We start from the raw sequence: 17,082 nt of genomic DNA on the forward strand, positions 1-17,082 counted from the left end.
ATTCAAATGCCAATCTATTCCAGAAACACCTTCGCAGACATTCCCAGAAGCAATGGTTTATCAGCTATTTGGGTATCCCTAAGCCCAGTCAAGTGAGTACATAAAGTTGGCCATCACAAGCACTGAATCTGGGGACTGGTTTTTGTAAACCAAATTTTGTAGCTAAAAGATACAGGTATCTATTTAATCAGTGTATTTTCATTCCCTTGCCACATAACGGATTATCATCATCTCAGTGACTCGGAACAGCACATGTTTTCCGTGAGTCTGTGTCCAGAAGGGCTTAGCTAGACCCTTTGCTCAGGGTCTCATAAGGCTGCCATCAAGGTAGGAGCTGGGTTGTTTTCCTATCTGGACATCTGAGTTAAGAAATAATCCACTTCTGAGCTGAGTAAGGTTGCTGGCAGAACTCATGCCCTTACAGCTGTATTGCCAAGGTCCTCTTTTTGTTGTTGTTTGTTTGTTTATTTGTTTGTTTTGTAAGCTGTAGACCAAGAACCAGCCTCAACTCCTAGAAATTACCCTCGGGTCCTTGCCATATAGCCTCCTCTGTAGAGCCACATGTCACAACAAGGCAGTTTATTTTTTCAAAGCCAGAGAGAAAGAGAGAGTTCACCTCTGTTGAAGAGTGTTTCCTAGTCCGGACCTCCTGATTATGTCAAGATAATCTCTTGATTTATTAAAACTCAACTGATTAGTAGCTGTAATTACCTCTGCAAAACCTTTCATCTTTGCCACAAGATTCTATTGATGGGCCGGGCGCAGTGGCTCACGCCTGTAATCCCAGCACTTTGGGAGGCCGAGGCAGGTGGATCACGAGGTCAAGAGATCGAGACCATACTGGTCAACATGGTGAAACCCCGTCTCTACTAAAAATACAAAAAATTATCTGGGCATGGTGGTGTGTGCCTATAATCCCAGCTACTCAGGAAGCTGAGGTGGGAGAATTGCCTGAACCCAGGAGGGGGAAGTTGCGGTGAGCCGAGATTGCGCCATTGCACTCCAGTCTGGGTAACATGAGCGAAACTCTGTCTCAAAAAAAAAAAAAAAAAAAAAAAAAGATTCTATTGATTAGAAGAAAGTTACACTTCCCAACGATAGTAAAAAAAAAAAAACAGGGATTATGTAATTACATCGAGGGTCATCTTAGAATTCTGCCTACCACAATCTTGTATTTAATATGCTGAATTATATTAATATGTTAATGTAATATTTGCATGTGAAATCACTTTGCATTCCTAGAACAAATTATGTTTGGTTATAATTTATAATCCTTTAAAGTCCTGCTAGTTTTCTTTCATGGGTAATTTAATTTGTACTTTTGTTCTCCTACTCAAATAAGAGATTGATCTGGAATTTCTTTGCCATTCTGGTGAGTCTTGATAGCAAAAAGTGAAACTAAGATCGTTAAACACATTTGAAAGTCTACTGTATCTATCGGTGTTCAGTCAGGAAAACAGAACCACCTCAAATACTGTAAGAATAAGAATGACGTGTAGCTGTCTTCTTGTCTTGGGTTTCACAGGGGTGTTTGTTAGGGAGGTATTTTTGGTGTTGAAACTTTGGGATGTAATCTGGTGGGTGGTGCTTACGTGTACTGATCATCTAGTAGGCTCTTGCTCAGTCGTGTAGCTCCCCTATATTTCCTCATAGTGGTAGCCATGCTCTCTTCCATCCTCTGAAAGTGTGGGTTCCTCTCCCACTTCAGTGCTGGCTGAAGACATGGCACTCCTAAGCTGCCCACTGCAGCTTTGGGGTGATCTCAGGGTTTTCGGTTCTTCCCCACCTTGGAGGCAGGAAAGGGAGGGATCTTAATAGTCATTGTGACCAAGGGTCTTTGCTTGTCTCCTGAGGACTTCACCCCAGAGAGATGCAGGTTAGCAACTGCTCAATGCAATCAGCATTCGAGAAATGCAAATCAAAACCATAATGAGATACTATCTCATGCCAGTCAGAATGGCTACTACTAAAGAGCCAAAAAACAAAAAGCAAATGCTGGTGAGGTTGAGGAGAAAATGGAATGCTTGTGCACTGTCAGTGGAAGTGCAAATCAGCGCAACCATTGTGAAAAGCAGCATGGTGATTCCTCAAAGAGCCAAAAACAGAACTGCCATTCGACCTAGCAATCCTATCACTGGGCATATGCCCAAAGGAATAGAAATCTTTTTACCACGAAGACACATGCATGTGAATGCTCACTGCAGTGCTATTCACAATAGCAAAGACAAGGAATCAACTTAAATGCCCATCAGTGTTAGATTGGATAAAGAAAATATGGTACCTATACATTATGGAACACTATGCAGCCATGAAAAGAATGAGATCAAGTCCTTTGCAGAAAAATGGATAGAACTGGAGGCCATTTACCCTTAGCAAACTAACACAAGAACAGGAAACCAAATACCGCATTTTCTCATGTATAAGTGGGAGCTAAATGATGAGAACACATGGGCAGATAGAAGGGAACAACACCCACTGGGTCCTACTCGAGGGTGGAGAGTGGGAGGAGGGAGAGGATCGGGAAAAATAACTACTGGGTACTAGGCTTAATAGCGGGGGGAGGAAATAATCTGTACAACAAACCCCCATGACACAAGTTTATATAACAAACCTGCACATGTACCCCCAATCCTAAAATAAAAGTTTAAAAAAAAAAAAGAGTAAGAGCATACATGGACAGGAAAAGATCCAGTAATGTAAAGGGTGAGGAGAGGTGGAAAAAGTTGGAGGATCAAGGAAGTCTTTGTTGACCTCTTGAGCCCAGCTGCCTGGCTGGATAAGCCTGAACTTCTGGGAAATCTGAAAAGCACACACACCCAGTCACTGAAGTGGGACCCTGCAGGAGTAGCCCACTGGAGTGGACCCGCAATGGAAACTCTTCCCTCTGTAGGAGCCACTGCCTCTGCAGACCTATAGATAGCCAAGCACTTGGGGGTGGTCCTGGGGGTGCTATGGGAAAATGACTGGCCACAGAGCAAGAGCAAGGTGAGGCCATGCTGGGGTCCACCAGGCAGCTCAGCATCTCTCTGTCCACGTGTCTGCCCACCCCAACCTTTGATAATGCCCTCTGCCTCCCTCCCACCCTGGGAAGCTCACGTGGATTCCTCCTTGGTCATTCTGGAAAACACCATTTGGGGCCTTTGACCAGAGCTGCCGTGCCAAGTTGACAAGGCACAAGTCAGGCTTCCCCAAGACAAGCTAGGTGTTTGCCTAACAAGGCAAGACTGGAGAGAGTATACGAAGAAGGGAAGGAACTCTGATTAAACATTTGCTGTCCCACATTTCTCCCATTCATCTGTTTGCTCATTTGAATGCATTATTAAGGTCACGCTACACGCCATGTACTGTTCTTGGTGCTGCTGATAGACAAATCAGTGTGATCCGGTGCCTTCCCTTGCAGAGCTTACTATTCAATGTGGAGGACAGACAGGTGGCCAGGTCACTACGTCCAAGGGTGATACGTGCTAAAGGAGAAGGCTGCAGATATTTCCCTGGAATGCCCTTGGAGCCTGCCAGGGTTGGGACAAGGGATGTTAGGCAGAGGATGCCAGGCACAGCACCCTATACCAGGCACATGAGATGCCAGGGAAGGGAGTGAGCATGAGGACTGAGAGCGAAGAGTAACCCAGGCAAAAGAAGGGCGTGTGTGGAGGTCCAAGGCTCAGGGTGCAGGGGAGCGTTACTTACTCAGGAATTGTCAGATTCAGCATGGATACCACTTAGGCCGCTGCTGGTGTGTCAGGTTAATGCCTTCATCCCTGGACAACTGAAGCCAGGAGAGCTTTCAGCAGGACAGCCTCACGGTCAGGTTTATGCTTCAAGGAGATCGCAGGGACAATTATATAGGAAATGCATTGGTGTATATAAGACTGGAAGCACGAAGGCCAGCTGACAACCCCAGGCAGAAGTGACAGAGGCTCAAATTAGGACTAATGGTGAAGAAGGAGAGAAATGGAAGGGCTGAACACATGTTAAGAAGGTAAAATGACAGCACTTATGGCCCATTTGATTGGGGACATGAGAGAAAGGAACACAACTGCATGATCCAGGTCTAGATTATAAGGGATGGAGCGATGGGTGGTTCTGTGTATGAGGAGCAAGGAGGAACTTTGTATGAGGAGCAAGGAATTTTTGAGGGCATAGAGAAGATGACAACTGTAGTTTTGGGTGTGTTGATGAGACTTCCAGTTGGATGTATCCAAATTTGGAATTGAGGAGAGATCTAAACTTGGAAGTTGTCATAAGCTAGATGAAGAGATTTGAAGCAGACCCTGTCATTGCCCCACCAGTACTCCCTGGCCCACCCAGAAGTTGCTCACATGTGGTTGCCATTCAGACCTGTGGTTTTCTGTGTCTCTCTGCCTGAGACATTCTCTGGTTTGGGCACTGCCTGGCACCTGCACAGAAGATACAGAATGTTCTGGGAGGTAACCCCTCAGAAACAACCCTCAGTCATTGAGAGAGGGACACTGTTAGATAAATACCCATTTCCTGGCCCCTTGAGGAGCCCATCTGTGGGCATTCCATGCCATTGTTCCTCAAAGTTGAGCCCAACCTTTTCCCCCGGGGAGATTGTTAAAACTCAGATTCCCAGGCCTATTCCAGAGACTCTGAGTTATTAGACCTGGTCAGGAGGGAAATAAGATTCGCATTTCTATGCACATCAAAACCACAGTGAAATAACATCTCACCCTAGTGAGAATGACTATTAATAAAAAGACAAAAAATAACAGATGCTGGTGAGAATGTAGAGAAAAGAGAACTCTTATACACTGTTGGTGGGAATGCAAATTAGTACAGCCATTATGGAAAACAGTATGAAGATTCTCAAAAAACTAAAAATAGATTTACCATTTGATCCAGCAATCCCACTACTGGGTATTTATCCAGAGGCAAAGAAATCTGTGTATCAGAGAGATACCTGCACTCACATGTTTATCCAAGCACCATTCACAAGAGCAAAGACCTCAAATCAATCTGAGAGTCCATCGGTGGATCCATGGACAAAGAACATGTGGTATATATACACAATAGAATACCTTTCAGCCAAAGAAATAAAAATAAAAGAATGAAATCTTGTTATTTGTAGCAACGTGGATGGAACTGGAGGTCATTACATTAAGTGAAATAAACCAGGTACAGAAAGATAAATACCACATGCTCTCACTCATACATACAGGCTAACAAAATTATCTCATGGAGATAGAGAATAAAATGATAAATACCAGAGGCTAGAAGGGTGTGAGTGGGGGAGGAAAAAATGAAGAGATGTGGGTGAATGGATACTGACATTTAGTTAGATAGAAGAAAAAAGTGCTAATTATTAATACTAGTCTAGGGTGATAGCCTAGTATTTTCAAGTCCTCCAGACATTTCAAGTCCTCTCCTCTGGCTATGTTGAAATATATAATATATTTAAATGTTATGTATTTCAATATACAATATATATTTAAATATTGTATATTTAAATGTGCAATATATATTTAAATATACAATACATTGAAATATACAATATATTTAAGTATATTGTATATTTCATCATAGCCAGAGGAGAGGACTTATGTTCCCAACACAAAGATATTCAAAGTGATGGATACCGCAAAAACCATGACTTGATCATTACACATTACATCCAGGTAACAAATACATGTATTCCATAAACATGTAAAATATGATGTATCAAGAAAAGAATTCCTTTAAAGATTTGCATTTCTCACAAGCTTTGTGTTGCTGTACCTCTCAACACGAACCCAAGGGGTCATTTCCAGTCTGCAGGAAGGTAATCCCTGTTTAACCCTCCCTTTGTTGACTTTCTTCTTCCCTGTCTCCCCTCTCTCTCATCAGCTTTTTGGGATCATACTCCAAATGAGCTACAGGAACCCAAATCCTTGTCTGAGGTCTGCTTTCGGCAAATTCTAATTATGATAGCCACTGAGGCCCATGTATAATAAGGGGATACTTGGGAAAATTCTCTCAGAATTGTCATCCCAGTTGGGACACATGGAATACATGAGGGACATTCAGGGTAACACAGCAGCTTGGGAGTTGTGCCTGATTCCTGCCCCCCTTAGAAATATTTCTATCCCAGAGAGGTTGACGCTAAAGGAGGGAAGTGGGACGGTGGGGAGGGGGAATAGTTTTCAAATGATGGAAATAAAAACAACCATGGACCAGAATGTTTAAAAAAAAAACATTTCTTCAACTCTGTGTTAAATATGGAAAATGAGTCTCAAGGATGTAAAAAAGAAATCTGTTTGGTTTCACTTAACCCATAGATATGGTTTGGCTGTGTCCCCACCCAAATCTCATATTGAATTGTAGCTCCCATAATTCCCACATGGTTGTGGGAGGGACTCTTGAGATCTCATCGTTTTATAAGGGGTTTCCCCTTTCACTTGGTTCTTACTCTGCTCTTCCCTGTCACCATGTAAGTAAGGCGTGCCTTCCACCTTCTGCCATGATTGCAAAACCTCCATAGCCAAGTGGAACTGTGAACCCACTAAACATCTTTTTCTTTATAAACTACCCAGTCTCAGGTATGTCTTTATCAACAGCGTGAAAATGGACTAACACACCCACTCACCACAGAACTGGAAACTGGCTTCAGTCTTTCTCTCTTTAGAGTAAGCTGTCCATTCCATAATATTTCTTAATAGTGTTTGTAGTCACAAATATTCATCTTTCCATGACTACAATGCTAGATTAAATTCTTCCATAGGGGTTCTTTCCACCGTTTCATTGCAGCCCTTTCTCAAGATCACTTTTCTGAGTGCAAAGATCCCAGGAAGGGGTAATTGCAATCAAAGTGTGTGGATGGGTCTGCCATCAGATGTCTCTCTCTGACCTGAGGCAGGAAGCTGAGGGCACTGGGCACCTGGCATAAGGCAGAGGAAGGGCTCAAAGTGGACAAGACAGACCGTCACGAAAGACATAGTGCCACTGGCGTTCTACCTACATGGGAACTGCAATAATGACCTCTACGTCTTGGTTCCTTCTTTTATTGTTTGATGCCTTAGTGAAGTTGGGTCAGTGCAATACCAGCAGCCTTCTCCAGAGGTCAGGGGACCTGCCAGGATGGGAATAGAGAGTGAGCATCAGGTTCAGGCAAAGCCACACAGTGGGCTGGGCTGTGACCTGCATGTCTGTCTGTGGCTCTGGGGACAGCAGTGGTTCACGTGCAAATGGGAATGTTGCAATCCTCACATCTTGCAGAAGACGCCGAGTCCATCCTCTACTTGTTCCCCACACTGACTCAGGCTAGAAGGAGCTTGTCACCAAGACATGGCAAGATCGCGCAAGAGAGGAAACAGAAAGACCGTGAAGCTCAAACAAAAGCAGCCAAAGTTCGACCACAGCAGAAGATGAACTGCTAAGCTCTAAGAAAGGCTAGATCCCAGTGTGTGCTCATTATCTCTGGAAGAATTTATCCTTTCCCTGGTTGAGAATGCCCTGCCTCCCTGACTCTCTCCTACAATTAACTGTACTGAAGAGGCAGTGGAGTGAGGGATGAAGTGATAGGGCGGACCGAGAGGCAAGACTGTAAACTGAATAAATGTGTGATGCCGCCGATACAAGGTGGAAAGGGTGGCTCTATGATGGCGAGGCGATGTAGCAAGCCCAGAAGGCACCAGACCGGCTTCATCCAGCAGCAATCAAACTGGTATCCGCCACACACACACAAAAAAAAAAGTAGGAAAGAAAATCAGGACTTTATCCAAACAAATCTATCAAGTATCAAGTTTGGCAAGAATAAAAATGCACCTAGTATATCACTGACTTTTGTATATCTGAACTCCAAACCTAACCAGCTGGAAGATCCTATTTTAAGTAGCATCCCATTCAACCTTCCAAAAGCAAGGCACGTAGTCTTCTCAGGATGGAAGTCAGTGCTTTAAACACTATCTTCTCTGGATGCAAATGAGTGAAGTACTGATCTACACCATGGACGAAAAAGAATCTGAACTAAGCCCCAAAAGCCAGACTCATGAAAAATCAGTGTGATGCTTTCACCATCCAAAGGGTTATTGGCAAGTTAGTGGCCTATGTCCTGTGACAACATCAGTTCTGCTTTACAGAGAATGTGTCAGTCCTACAGTCTTGAGAGCTAGGAAATACTGGGTGGATATAGACCATCAGAGCACACGTGAGCTTGGGGAGTGGACTTGGTTTCTGTCCAGGTTTTGGAGCTCAGAATGAATGATGGTTGCCAATATGGGCTCAGACAGACCTGAGTCAGATTCTACGCTGGGGCTTGGAGGCTGTCGGTAACATGCGCAGTCCCCTCCCCTCCCACCACAGGCCTGTGACTGCCCTGGCTTGCAGGACTTGGTTAGAGGCAGATGATAACAACTGCAGACCTCTTCGCTCAGTGTCTCTTCCCTCTTAGGTGCTCTGTAGCTAAGTAGATACAGGTGCTATTTTCCTCTAAATTTTCCTTACCGTGTAATCATTAGTACAGGTCTCTCCAAAGAGCAATTTATGTTAAAGAATAATTTTGAGGCATTCAATTTGATTCTAATAGTCATAGCTGGGCTGTGTCTAGTTTGTGATTTTCAAACAAAACAAAACAGAAACACATCATTTAAAATGAGTTAAGCTGAAATGAACCAATGAGTTAAGCTAAGTTGGATAAATTCTGCATGTCATAGAAATGACGGGAGGGAACCAAGCTGAGATAGGTTAGGGATGAGGTTAGAGACTAGAAAAGAAAGGGGAGTGAAGGAAGGGGTTCCGGTTTGGGAGAGAAGAAGGCTGTTTTCAATGCAGCCAAAAGGCAATAATAAGGAAATAAGACCATCTCCCTACTGTGCCCCAGGCCATCTTCCTCTGCCCGTCAGCCCACCTTGGGCTGGGTGGGCAGGATGAGGGGCCTCTGCTCATCCATGGAGCCACTGTGGTCTCTCCAGGGGAGCTCTTCTACCCCACTCAGCTTCTCTTAAAACTACCACTTGAGACAAAAGGAAAACATGATTTTCATCCAGATGAATGTGGTATGTGTGTGTTTTCTTAACTGTTGCTGAATGCCCCATCAGAAATTAGAAGCCCTAAAAATTAATTTTAACCAAACATACTTTGTACTTTCTCACTGCGTTCATCTTTTCTGTCTGATTCTGCTCTCACTTCCTGAACAAGAGGACAAATCTTAGATCCTTCAGTTTTCAAAAGTAAAAAACCATGGTCGGAAGCATGCCCTTCTCCTGTAGTTCTTAGCATTCTGGAATGCACCTGTGTTAAAATACGAAGAAATAAAACAAATATAAATTATGCATTTTCCAACTTAATTTAAAATGCATTATGCTCTGCTTTGTTCTCCGGAATTAGTCTTATTAAGGGGACAGATCTGTATGGATTAATTTTGAGTCAGTTTGTTCACTCTTTGTAATTCAGTGGCAAGGATTTTTGTCCCCAGGCATCAAATTAAATTTTTTTTTTTTTACTGTAAGTAACACATACAAAATATAGACCTCTTTGTGTTATTTCTTTGTTTACCTGGCACGCAACATATTCTCATATCATGTCCCCATTGAATCTTAAATCTTCTCCCTTTAAAGAACAAAACTTTCCCCACAATTTTTAAAGCAAGGTAACCTTTGTCACAATATTGGAGTTCAACACAATAATAGCATTATTCTCTGGCTGGTATTCATTTCTGTTAGAGATCGTCATGGCCTCCTCCAACCCAAACTCAAGGCGACCAGCCCCCAAGCCCCTGTCTCCCCAGTAATTTTGGCAACATGTGAACTGGCATTTTATGGCTATTTAAAATAGGTACCAAATCATCATTCTTAAGCATTGTTTTAGTACAGTAATTCTTTGTTCTGCTTCGACATTTTAAATCTTTATATTTTCCCCCCTACACGGAGCAAGAAAATCGTCTGCATTCTTAATTAGTCTTCTTTAAACAAAATATCCTTTCATATGCACTAATAAAGACTAAGGAGCCTTCCCCTCTTGTTTAAATAACTGCCTGCTGTAGTATAAAATTGTAAGAGACACGATGCAGATCAAGTTGCGGGCTTGAAGTGGGGAAGAGGAACAAGCCGTGCCATAATAAGCAGATTTTAATGATTTACTATAAATCAGCATTTTTGCCCTGTCAGTGAGATTGAAGAGGCAGACAGCTCCTCACATGTCTGCCGAGCAAATGCCTTCCTGATGAATCATGTGCACTGAATCACTGATCACAACATTCAAACGGCACATCCAAATAATGAGGGAAACATATACACAGGCTCCCGATGGCTGCTCCAAGGCAGCAGGAATATATGCTTTTCCGTTGTGTGGTCGTTAAACCCCTCGCATTGATCCTCCGAGGACTGCAAGGAGGGTAATAGAAGTGTATATTACCCGGTTAACCGCTGATGCCCGAAACACAGACTGATCTCCATAAATGCTCTCCCCAACCCCCTAGACTTTTGATGAGAATCTAATCTGGTCTTGAGGAGAAGGGAGGAAAGCAAAAGAAAAAATAATAAAATAAAAGACAGGCTGTAATAATGAACCTGAACATCAAGAATCTGGCTGTAAAACCCAATAGAAATTGGAGCTAATTTCTGGGGGCTGCTCTTCTAATGCCCCACCACCCCCCAGCCTCTGCCCCGTGGTTGGCTTTCTCTGCCAGTGCCTAATATTCCTCAGTGGTAGTGCTTCCAATGGGCAGGATCATCCTGGGGAGAGGAGTGTCACTCTTGTTGCTGGAAGGACGCATTTGGAAACCGAGTATGGGGGACCCCCAACAGGAGAGTGGTCCGGAGAGCCAGGCCCCTGGAGCAGCCTCTGAGGCCATGGAGACGGACTTGAACTTGGAGATGTTCAGGAAGCCTTTCCAGCAAACCAGAGGTTTTCCCTGATGGCAGCCTTCAGGACCTCACTCCTTCCCACCACAGCCCAACCGCGGCAGCTTTGTCTAGAGCTGCTTGCTTCTTGCTGTCTTTGTAACACTCATCTTCATGGACTGTGGCTTCCTAAGTTGCAAGATCACTGTCTTAACTTTTTTTGGAAATGCTTAAAATATCTTGCACATAGTACAGGCTTTGTCATCATCCACCCACCTCCATGAGTAATGAATGAATGACTGACAGCCACAGGGGCCAGGTATTGGTCAGCCACACTCAGCTGGCCCTCTAGGACACCTCACTCTCAGAGAAAACGAGGACGTACTTGAGCCTAGAATGATCAGTTTCTCTTTGCCAGATCCTAACCTCATCCCCTCTGGCATCCGAAGCCCTGCTTTGGGGCTGGCTGGGAATCTACCAACCCTGATTCCACCTATGGACTTACCTGGCTGTTCAACTGCTGTGGGAAAGATCCCCAAGGGAAGTCTCAGCTCAAGCTGGAGAGGAAAAGAGGGCAGCCTCCAATGCCAGAGCATTTCCCACTGCATTTCTGTACGCACCGCACATTTCTGGAACACAGATGGGGCGCTGCAGCCCCACACTCGCTGCCTCTGGCAGGGATGCCCACTTCTCCCCTATTTAAATCTATGAATTGTTAGAAATAGAGCTCCCCTTTCTCCCTGAAGCCCTGTGTCATCTTGTACAATTAAAGTGATGTCTCCCTTCTCTAAGACCCCAACATGCTTCAAATATTTCCTTTGTTTATTCATTCATTCAATTGATCAATTAATGCTTCGTAGAATATACCCTGAGTCACACCAAGAGATGCCTGGTCTCTTCTGGTAATGGTACAAAGATTGCCACCCTGTGGGTTGGCAGAGGCTGCATCATCCATTCTTCAGTGTGCATTGAGCATTCGCTGTCTGCGGGGCACTGTTCTGGGCACGGTGGTACCCTAGTTGGGTCTGCAGAAGTCCTTTCCAGGAGGTAACCAATCTGTGCTACCTTTGTCCTCAATCAGAATCCTGCACTTAGAAGGGCCTCTCCCTGGTTTAATGCTCTAATGTCACCATCGTGAAATTCATAACAATTTTTGAACAAGAGGGCCTGCATTTTCATTTTGTGAAATAGTGTAACAGTTCCTGGTTTCTATTTTGAAGAACTTGAATTTGGGGTTGGAGGTGGAAGCAAGATGAAAATAAAGAAGTAAATGAATGAACGAGACATTTCTGAACAAGACATTTCAGATGCCTCTGTGTGATGGAACAGAGAGTTCAAGGAGGGCTACTTCACATGGGGAAATCAAGGCAGGCTAGCATGAGGAGGAATTCCAACCATAACCAGCATGCGATCGACCGGTTAATCCCGTGAACAAAATGAGCTAGTCAACCCCATGGGGCGCTTCATTGACTGCTCAACCTTTTATTCTATTCCAGATGCTTGGACTGGTGGGTGCCTTCCTTGTCTCTCCCTAGAGGGAAGTTGTCAGGAGGTACAGGCCCCTGTGGACTCCTCTTCTAGCCAGACAGTCCAGACCATTAATGCCACCAGGAACAAGGAGAAACACCCCAATGTGTTCACTCTGGAACCTGCCGGAGGAACAGAAACCTCACTTTCCTCCTCCTCCCCTGGCAGCCTCAGCCTCTAAGCTTCCTGGGTCTTCTCTGTTCCTCTGTCCACCTGACTGTGCCCAGTAATCTTCCATAGGAGATGCATGGTCCTACAGGCAGCCTGAGGCTCATGCCCAGGAGGAGCTCCGTCTCTGGGTCTAAGGTTTGGGGAAACGGCCCAGGCCATTCAATGCTTGTGAATTTCCTTTTCTCCTTGGGCCTCCAGCCCCAGGCTCCACTCAGAGCACTCAGGTGGGCTTGCATCACAGCCTTTTGCTGCAGCCTTCCTGGGCCAGGTAAGTTAGGTGAATTCTTCTACACAGGATTCGTGATTCCTTTAGGTCTCTGGAGAGGATGGGAGTGTGGGGACTGGGGCCAGGGCTGTGCCCTCCCACAATGGCTGCTCCCTGTCCTGTTCAGGGACCTCTCCTCCTGCCATACGAGCATCAGTCCAGCTGTCCCATGGAGAAGAGAGAGAATCAAACAACCCGTCATCTCACCCGGTGAGGAGGACTTGAGGTGACAAAGTAGTGTGGCACCAAGCAAAGAGGCTGGCACAGAAGACCCTTGTCACCTCCTCCAGGCTGTCTTCCATCAATAACAGTCTCCATTGTGGTGCTTGGTACTCCCACGGCAGTCATTGTTTCTCTGCTGTGGCAAACTCCTGATGAAATTCAACAGTTGGGACAAATGGGCTAGAAAGAAGGCTCTCTGAGGGCAGAGACCTTAGGTGCCACAATGCTTACCTGGATGTGATAACCAGCAGGTGTGCAGGGAAAGGTCTGAGGAAGGGAAGGAAGGGGATGGCGTGGCGTGCATAGCTGCAGCACACAGGCCGTGTGTGGGCAGCGCCCAAGAAGGAGGTTTGTCAATACAAGGGTTGACACCAAGTGCTGTGCAGTTGAAAGCCACAATGTAATTATCCACCCAGGAAAAGAGGGTCCCCTCCCACAGGACTGCCATACACGAGAGAAGATGGAAAATAAACTCATTCGAGGTCAATTTAAAGGTTAAATGGAGGTCAACGGGGCGGGGGGAACTGAGACCCTCCCTGTCGATGGAACAGTCTTGTCCACTCACTTAGGACTTTAACCTTTGGCTCTGACATTCATCTGAAAAAAAAAAAAAAAAAAAAATCATGAAGCAGATAATTGGGTATTAGCAGACATACCATTTTAGCCATCTTAGAAAATAAAAAATAAGAGTGATCGTGGATCCAGTGGCAGTTACTTTAGAAAGATAGTAACGTGTAATTCCCAGTTTCTCAGACTGTAACTTCTGCACTTACCACTAATTTCTCCACTGCTCCAATTGCAGTGTATACATTTAGTTTAGAATTTATCATCACCGTTTCTGTATATTACGGCAGCAGCATAATCCATCCTCATGAAGCTAATGCTCAGCATTAGGAAAATGGACTCCGTATGGAGCCTGCCAGGCTCTGGCCTCAACACAGACCGAGTTGCAGGTTCCTGGGCCCCCACTCCTCCCACCCCAGAGTACATGTGGCATTACGTTTTGTGCACTCCCTCCAAACTGCACAGTCTGATTTCTGCAAGTTGCTGGTGTCCATTGTCTGTGGATGTAAAAATCAATGACCTACATAAGATTTTGATTTTGCTCTGGGAATTGAGAGAGAGAGAGAGAGAGAAACAGTGAGAGAGAGAGAGATGAGATGCAAATGGAAAATAATGAAACAGTCATGTTAAGAAATATATTAGCATGTTGGACTCAAAAAATATATTTCCAAGAGGATACGAGTTTTTTTTTTTCCAACAGGAACATATTTAATTTCACGGTCATTTGATTAAAACAGTTAATTGTATTAATGTGTTATTGAGCTGAAAGTGCTGGTCATTCCGGGGTGGACGCTCACTCGGGCGCAGAGAACAAAACCTCGTAACTCCCGGGCTCTTTGGGAGCTGGTGGAACTAGGACCTGCTAGTGAAACCTCTCAGTGGATGTTCAATCCTTGTTTTTATTTTCTTAAAAGAGAGAGAGAGAGAGAGAGAGAAAAAAGCCTCAAACTGCTGATTTCTGCAGAAAAATCTGCAAATGAACTGTTCTATTAGCACAAACATACCAAAGTCTTTAGAACCCCTCTCTTCAAAAGCATAATTAGGTATTTATTTCAGACATACTAACATCTTTGCAGTAGCTAATAAGATGCAGCCCATTTGAATATTAATATAATAAATGATTAAATTAAACAGCAAGATTCAGACTCAGAAATAGCCTTTATAGGTCCCAGGGGGTCACTAAAACTGTTTCCATTTCTTCCTACAGTTAACATAGTGCAAGGGACAGGAATGCATACAGCAATATTTGTCTTATGAAACGCGGAGTTTTATATGGTGCTATTCAGTTTTATTACTCCACAGTTTGAATCTGGGGCCCAGAGTGAAGTCACCATGCTGTGGTCTGACAGCCCCTCTTCCTGTCTCACGGTTTGCTGGCATTCCAGAGATGCTCCACTGTTTGAACTGTTTGGCAAAGCGTCTTCTCTGATAGTCTCCATACCAATAGGTACTCACGCAGCTGGGCACAAGGTAAACTCATAGCACCACGAAAGGAAACAAAGACAAAACCCCAAATCCAACTGACTCTGCATACCGAACTGCCCAGGGTTTATTTTGTGTGTCTACATGGGTGTGTTTTTGGACTCCAGGGAGCGCAGCATGTGTGGTGAGGGGAGGGGGGCTGGCTGAAAGGCCACACCCAAAGCTGGGGTGTGGGCTGAAGCCAGATGCACCAGGATGTGGATAGGCTCTTCATCTCTCAACTGGGAAGGACCCCCACCCACCCACTCCACCCGCACAGAAAAGAATAGGCAGAGTCCGCAGTTCTAATTGGCCATTATTCCAATAAAGGTGTTTCCCTTTTTAAATTAGTTCATGAAAACTGCACAGTCTCCAAATCCCATGAACCTGAGATGTGTTAATAAACATCTGGCCATGTTTTTTGCTTAATTAGCATTCTCCAGTTTGGACGGAAGTCTGTTTATGTAAAACAAAACACACACACCCCCCCCACACTTTCTGATTTGTAAGCCACAGCCCCTCAGAAACCAGCCTCCCCCAGTGGTCGGAGGGAGATTTGGGTCTTCCCATACTCCTATTTGTCAACTGAGCTGCAGCAAAAGAAAGATACTTGGATCTGCATGTCTGATTTTATTACGCAAGTCTCAGATTCAATATCTAATAACTTGATACAGTCGTGCTGTTTGAAAATATTCGCATTTTTGAAATAGAAGATATTGAAGCTTGCAGGTCAGCTTGCATTAAATAGAAAACAACACAAACCAGCCTCCAGCATGCCCAGAGTCCATATTATTATTTTCCACAGCCAAAAATCTCCCAGCCCTATCTCTCTAAGGAGCGGCGTCGGCAGAGGTAATGGATAAACCGTAACCCAGCTTGCGAGACTCTACTGTCTAAATTAGATAAAAGAAAAGTAGGAAGAAAACTCGAAGATAAGTGGTACAAAGTAAATCAAAACAAATCATCTTACCAAACTTTATTCACATCTGATACCATTTTTAGAAATTAAGGTCAGTTTTGTGGAACTAATAGGAAGTTATACCTATATATCTTGGACACCATGACAAAGCCGGGGTGGAAGATTTATACACCATGGTTGCAGATGCAGAAGAAAGATATGAGAGATCAAATGGAAGTGCATGATAACAAATGAAAAATGGTCCCTGCAGCCCATAAATTAATTGAGAAAAGAAGGTTGTCATTATTTGAACACGCTTTAAAATAAGGTATGGAATCCAGATGGCTGAGGATAGATAAGCTCACAAAGTTTGAGTAATTGATGACTTAAAAATAAAACAAGATCTTGAAGAAATGAATCACATCGGACAAGTTAGAGGAGGAATATTATAAGAGAAAAGAAGAGATTAAAAAAAGCACAGAAAGCAAAAATGAACCCCACATCTCTAGAACCATTAAAGCCCAATGAAAGCATAAAAGAAAAAGTGATTTCATGGGGATTCACAAACGGGGGAGAGGGCAAGAAGCAGGGCAGGTTGGAGGCAGAGCTCTAAGAAGGTGGCTACGTTTCAGATGCTGTTTCATTAATGTATTCAGCTTCGTTTGGGTTTTCTGTTGCAAACATAGGTCTTTTCCTTTTTTTTTTTTTCTTTAAATGATATCTACATAGGGCTTCCCTAAGGTAGACCACCAACGTGGCAAATCATGCTTTTCTGCTGCTGCCTCTGAAGCTAATCCCCCACTAGAAAATTAAAAAACAATTTGTCTCTGGGGTACCTGTGTTGGGGGGGTCGGGGTGGCTGGCAGCTTGGGAATTTTCTCGGGGAGGTGAGGTTTGCCAAATGAGCAAACTCAATTGATTTGCTACAGCTAGAGTAGACCAGAACCTTCCCCGAGGAGAGGATATCACCACCTAGTCAAGCCCATCTCTCTTCCTGCCCACTGCCAATGGGAAGAAGGCTCTGGACTTCAGTACCTTCTCCTGGAAATGGTACTTCTGCTGTATGCAGATGCAAAATGAGTTCTAAAGGAACAGTAAATTCCATCCCTTCTTCCTTCCCTTTTATCTTCCTTTCTTCTTTCCTTTTTCCCTCCTTCCCTTCCTTCTTTGCTCCCCTTTGCTCTTATAATATTCCTCCT

At 44.2% G+C, this 17,082-nt stretch overlaps 1 long non-coding RNA gene across 1 annotated transcript in view; it reads right to left on the minus strand.

Annotated features, from left to right (window-relative positions):
• LOC103789884 (uncharacterized) overlaps nt 1-9,441 on the minus strand; it is a 30,139-nt gene extending 20,698 nt beyond the window's left edge. The window contains exon 1 of the long non-coding RNA XR_001908751.4: nt 9,072-9,441. This is a non-coding gene — a long non-coding RNA (uncharacterized LOC103789884). The remainder of the gene's footprint in view (nt 1-9,071) is intronic.
• Between the last annotated feature and the right edge of the window lie 7,641 nt (nt 9,442-17,082).

This window comes from Callithrix jacchus, chromosome 22 (genome assembly GCF_049354715.1).
Source record: "Callithrix jacchus isolate 240 chromosome 22, calJac240_pri, whole genome shotgun sequence".
NCBI lineage: Eukaryota > Metazoa > Chordata > Mammalia > Primates > Cebidae > Callithrix > Callithrix jacchus.